At 44.0% G+C, this 5,059-nt stretch overlaps 1 protein-coding gene across 2 annotated transcripts in view; it reads left to right on the top strand.

Annotated features, from left to right (window-relative positions):
- ZNF136 (zinc finger protein 136) overlaps positions 1–5,059 on the top strand; it is a 43,372-nt gene that overhangs the window by 1,698 nt on the left and 36,615 nt on the right. The gene's annotated exons all lie outside the window — the stretch shown is intronic.

Genomic DNA, 5,059 nt, shown 5'->3' with positions numbered 1-5,059 from the left:
CCTAGGCTGGACTGTAGTGACGTGATCTCGGCTCACTGCAACCTCCATCTCCTGGGTTCAAGTGATTCTCCTGCCTCAGCCTCCTCTGTAGCTGGGACCACAGTTTTGCGCCACCACGCCCAGATAATTTTACTTTATTTTATTTTATTTTTTTGAGACGGAGTCTCACTCTGTTGCCCAGGCTGGAGTGCAGTGGCACGATCTCGGCTCACTGCAACTTCCGCCTCCCAGATTCAAGCGATTCTTCTGCCTCAGCCTCCCCAGGACCTGAAACTACAGGCGCACGCCACCACACCTGGCTAATTTTTTGTATTTTTAGTAGAGACGAAGTTTCACCGTGTTAGCCAGGATGGTCTCGATCTCCTGACCTCGTGATCCGCCTGCCTTGGCCTCCCAAAGTGCCGGGATTACAGGCGTGACCGCACCCGACCTCAAAAAAATAATTTTTGTCTGGTAAATGTGGGTCCTTTTAAATGAATGGGCCGTAGAGACATTCAAATGATACAGCAATCACCTTCTAACTCCCTGAAGCTATGAATTCATCTTTTGAAACTACTGTTGCCACAAGTAGGTATAATTAACTTACTAATGCTGCACGGGACACTGGAACCCACACCCTATAGCTTAACAGTTTATAGCCGTGCGCTTATCAATGTTACTTCTGTAAATCAGTGAAAATTCCTGACAAACAACTTTGTATCAGCCCACTTCCTGTCCCCCTTTTTCAGGCACTTTGGGTCATATTTTGTGCTTCAGCCTCTACTTTTTAGGTCGGCAAGGGAAAAGACGGAAATGATTCCTGTCCTTTGGATTCTCTCAGCCTTGTGAAGGGAGAAAAACTATCTCAGCGAGGTGGTGGAAGAACCTGAAAAACAAAATGCTCTTCGGGTACACAGTGGGGCATAATGCAGTGTCTATTAGGCAGGTGGTCACTGAGCATTTCAATGAGCACGATGGGGGTAGAGGGATGTCCCAACTGATAAATAGGATGACTTCTGCTAACACTGGAGTCAGATGAATATCTGTATTCCAGTTCAGCATTGCTTCTCCTTGGGATTGTTGCCTTAACAACAAGTTCAGCTTGAGTATTTCATTTAGTTGAAAGTGCATTTTATCAGTAGAGCTTCATGGAGAAGATAATGTATTTCCCAAGAGGTGGTAGTTTCTTTCAGGGGGAAAGAAATTAGTCTTATATTCCACATTTTTAAAATTCTTATTTTGAAGGGCTTGTATGTGCATTTCTCCATATTTTGGAGTAATTATCTACATGATATGTGTAGGTGCTGTGGCTTTTCACCTAAGAAGCAGAATCTCATTCTAGTACATTTGAGAGTCATGAAGCCAAATCTTTGATGGTCTGTGTCAGAGACAGAAAGTCTACAATGTATGTGTTCACAGTGGTGTAGATTTTATGCCTCAAGTCACTTAGAAAAGTGTCTTAGAAAACCTGGACAGTGCCCTTGTGTCTTCACAAGAATTCTTTGTGTATTATGGAGATGATTCTGTAATCTTTTGGGACATGGACCAATGTGTATCTCTTCATACTCATATTCTGTACCATCTGTATGTAGCACGTCAGACTTAGCAGTGTGACCTTAAACTTTTTTAATAAAACTGAAAGGTCAATAAAATTTAAACTGCTGGCCACACGCAGTGACTCACGCCTGTAATTCCAGCACTTTAGGAGGCCGAGGTAGGTGGATCACCTGAGGTCAGGAGTTCGAGACCAGCCTGGCCAACATGGTGAAACCCCGTCTCTACTAAAAATACAACAATTAGCCAGGTGTGGTTGTGGGCGCCTATAATGCAGCTACTCAGGAGGCTGAGGCAGGAGAATCACTTGAACCCAGGAGGTGGAAGTTGCAGTGAGTTGAGATTGTGCCATTGCACTCCAGCCTAGGCGACAGAGCAAGACTCCGTCTCAAAATTTAAACTGCTTAAAAACAATAACAACAACAAATTCTTATTTTCTTTTATTCTTTCCCAGAGCATGTGTAGTATATGTGTGGTATGTTTGTCAGATCTGTGTTCTGTTGGGTGACTTGAAATGGAATTCCAGGGCTTAACCTTGAGAATATTATCAGGGAAAAGAAATGGGGGTGGGGAGAACCAACTCTCCTATTGTGGTTTCAGAAAAGTGAATATGGTTTCACAAGAAAGTTGGTTGATAAATTGGGGAATTACAAAGATTGACCAATACATCAATTTCTCTTGCAAGGTGGAGAATTTGTGACAGCGAGTAACTGTTCTGTTTCTTGTTGTTGGAACTTGGCAGATTAATTCTAAATCTTAGGGAGCAGGACCTGGCAACAACTAGGAATCCTTTAATAGGATTTTTGTTTACTAAATTATTTTTTTCATGGAAATAGTAATTAAGTAACATCTTTGTCTGAAAAGAATAGATGGTAGATTCTTATGCTTTTTCTGTTCAGCTATGATGTAAATGTGCCTTAATTTTCTTCCCTCCCATAAACATTGAGATTGATTTTGCTGGATTCATCAAACATGAGTCATCAAACATGGGTATTTTCTTTAAATATCCACATAAGGTGTGTAAAGGGAAGTGGGTAGCGTTGACTGGGCTGCAGAGGCCTGAGGCCAGTGACTCCAAACTGAGGCCAATCCAAAGGAGTACTGCATAATGGAAGGCATCAACCAAAAATATAAGATCTGCAAAGATCTGAAAATTTAGGCAGAAAAGCATTTTCTTTCATAGGGAGGGGTAAACAAAATTAGAAAGAAGATGAGGAGGAAGAAGGCAGGATGGAGGGTGCAAAATAAGACCTAGATCAGAGCATGTTTTATTCTGAGGTTATTCTCTTCTTAGGAAGCGTTGCCTGTTTGTTCAGGCTGAGAATGGGTCAAAGTTAAGGACCTGGAGGAAATTTACAAGTCAAGGGCTTGTATCTGTATTTCTCCATATTTTGGAGTAATTATCTGTATGATATGTGTAGGTCCTGTGGCCTTTCACCTATGAAGCAGAATCTCATTCTAGTACATTGAGGAGTCATGAAGCCAAATCTTTGATGGTCTGTGTCAGAGACACAAATTTAAGGTATGTTTGGTTAACAAATGTTTTGTTCCCACTGATCAGTGAACACAAAACTGTTCAGCTAATGTTTTATGAAGCAAAGAATGGGCATTTGTAGGCCCGATGCTGTGGCTCACGCTTGTAATCCCATCACTTTGGGAGGCTGAGGCCGGAGGATAGCTTGAGCTTAGCAGTTTGAGACCAGCCCAGGCAACATTGCCAGACTTTGTCTCAAAGAAAAAAAAAAGATAACACTGGGCACGGTGGCTCACGCCTGTAATCCCAGCATTTTGGGAGGCCAAGACCACCCTGACCAATATGGAGAAACCCCGTCTCTACTAAAAAAAATATAGGCGCCTGCCACCACGCCCCATCTCTACCTAAACCCTTTCTCCAAGAGGCAAAAGCATCTAAGTCTGCCCCTCAGAGACTTTCCCAATTTGTACAATTTGTTCTACAATTAAACCAATTCTCTGGAAGCAAAGCCAAACTGCTAATAATGTTGAGTTTTACTCGAGCCCTGTAATCCAGTTAAATGGATACGGTCACAGAAATTACTGCCCCGTTAACCACTCAGTCCTTTCTGTTTTGCAGAAGCAGACTGATGCAAAGATACCTTTTCCATTACTTCACAGTGTTTTTTTCTTTAAATAACAAAGCCAGATAGTGACTACAAATGTCCATTTTTTTTTTTTTTTGAGACGGAGTTTCACTGTTGTTGCCCAAGCTGGAGTGCAATGGCGCGATCTCGGCTCACTGCAACCTCCGCCTCCTGGGTTCAAGCAATTCTCCTGCCTCAGCCTCCTGAGTAGCTGGGATTATAGGCGCATACCACCATGCCCAGCCATGTATTTTTAGTAGAAACAGGGTTTCATCATGTTAGCCAGGCTGGTCTCCAACTCCTGGCCTTAGGTGATCCGCTCACCGTGGCCTCCCAAAGTGCCGGGATTATAGGCATGAGCCACCACGCCCCCTCAAGCCCCATTTTTGACCACAGTAAAGGGGGAGAGGCTGGATATTGAGTTCTGTTAATATAAAAATTCTGGAATGAAGACATTCTGAGAGCTTCCTGGTTGGTGAACACAGTGATGTGCTGGGAGGGTGGAACTCAAGTCCTGTAGGGAAGGGGGTCCTATACTCCCTTCCCTGGAGGGTCTAGTGAATATTGGCCCTTGTGTGACTCCTCCCAGAGGACAGTTGAAGTAGAGGGCTGGGGCCTTCCAGGGGACCCCCACTTCCCTGGTCCTATACATCTTTTCCATTTGAGTGTTCTTGGATCATTTTTTTTTTTTTTTTGAGATGAAAGTTATACTCTTGTTTCCCAGGCTGGAGTGCAGTGGCATGATCTCAGCTCTCTGTAACCTCCACCTCCCGGGTTCAAGCGATTCTCCTGCCTCAGCCTCCCAAGTAGCTAGGATTACAGGTGCCTGCTACCACGCCTAGCTAATTTTTTTGTATTTATGGTAAAGATAGGGTTTCACCATGTTGGCCACGCTGGTCTTGAACTCCTGACCTCAGGTGATCCACCCACCTTAGCCTCCCAAAGTGCTGAGATTATAGGGGTCATCCTTTATGACAAACTGGTAAACTTGTGTTTTTCTGAGTTCTGTGAGTAGTACTAGCAAATTATTGAAAGTGAGGAGGGTTTGTGGCCAGGCGCGGTGGCTCACCCCTGTAATCCCAGCACTTTGGGAGGCCGAGGCGGGTGGATCATGAAGTCAGGAGATCAAGACCATCCTGGCTAACACGGTGAAACCCCGTCTCTACTAAAAATACAAAAAATTAACTGGGTGTGGTGGTGGGTGCCTGTAGTCCCAGCTACTCGGGAGGCTGAGGCAGGAGAATGGCGTGAACCCGGGAGATGGAGCTTACAGTGAGCCGAGATCGCGCCACTGCACTCCAGCCTGGGCCAGAAAGCGAGACTCCATCTCAAAAAAAAAGAAAAAAGGTCAGGTGCATTTTCCTTTTAGTTCAAGTGGCAATTCATTTGCAATAGGAATCATATGGACTTTGAGTTTTTTTTTTTTT

Source organism: Mandrillus leucophaeus, unplaced genomic scaffold (assembly GCF_000951045.1).
Source record: "Mandrillus leucophaeus isolate KB7577 unplaced genomic scaffold, Mleu.le_1.0 Scaffold440, whole genome shotgun sequence".
NCBI lineage: Eukaryota > Metazoa > Chordata > Mammalia > Primates > Cercopithecidae > Mandrillus > Mandrillus leucophaeus.
The sequence above is the reverse complement of the archived record's forward strand: the minus strand, read 5'-3'. Positions and strand labels throughout refer to the sequence as shown.